Source organism: Asparagus officinalis, chromosome 2 (assembly GCF_001876935.1).
Source record: "Asparagus officinalis chromosome 2, Aspof.V1, whole genome shotgun sequence".
NCBI lineage: Eukaryota > Viridiplantae > Streptophyta > Magnoliopsida > Asparagales > Asparagaceae > Asparagus > Asparagus officinalis.
This window is the reverse complement of record NC_033795.1, coordinates 37,918,069-37,918,946: the sequence shown is the minus strand read 5'-3', so window position 1 is coordinate 37,918,946 and position 878 is coordinate 37,918,069.

Sequence of the window (878 nt, the reverse complement as noted above, 5' to 3'; positions counted from 1 at the left end):
GGTTTTGGCCGAGCCCTCCGGGTGTTTATCGTTTTGTCGTTTTTCGGTTTCGCGGTTTATCCGAACTCTGATTGTTGATCTGGACTCTGATTTGGCAGTCCGGATCCTGATTTGGCAGTAAGTCCGCTTCAGTGTTGTGGTCTAACGATCCTGCTTGGATATATCGCCTGATGGTTCGTTGGTTTGTCGAATCACCATGCTGAGCTGTGTTAAGGGACCTATAAGCAGTTTTATACGCCTACACTTTATACAATGAAATTAAAATTACAATCTCCTTTAAACAAATGAAACGGGTGTTTATCGCCCGCTGCTTGCGTGGGATCTTTGCCTGTGACGGGGACGTAGATATCCGTGGACCACCAAACGATCAGATCAGATTTGGAGCTTCGTTAATTCACGAAGGAATCAAGAAACCGAAGAAATTATCTCGGCAACAGCGAGATAATCACTCTTCTTGAGATCACCATAACGGGGCAATCTCAAGGGAAGGAACCGGGCTGCAGATCTGACGAACTCATCTTCTTTATGCCGAAGAATTCACTGATATCTCCTCGTCCTCTCTGAAATTCATTGCTCTTCAGTCCTCAGTTCGGTAGGGCTTCACCAATGCTCGAGAATTCTAGCCTAAAAATAAAGGCCCTGGGGCTGTATTTATAGGCTTCGGGACCTCTATTTTCGGATAAGAACGGCTGATTCCCTCTTATCCTTAGTTGTAACCACTTAACCACATTCATGAATGATGTTTTATCAGTTGGAACAAATCCAGGCGGTTAACGGTCAAAAAACCACCAAAATCAGCCAAAATCAGCTTTTTCGGGTTGCAGACACCCGCGGGTGTCTCGGCATGGCCGAGACACTTGTGAGTGTCTCGGCTAAGC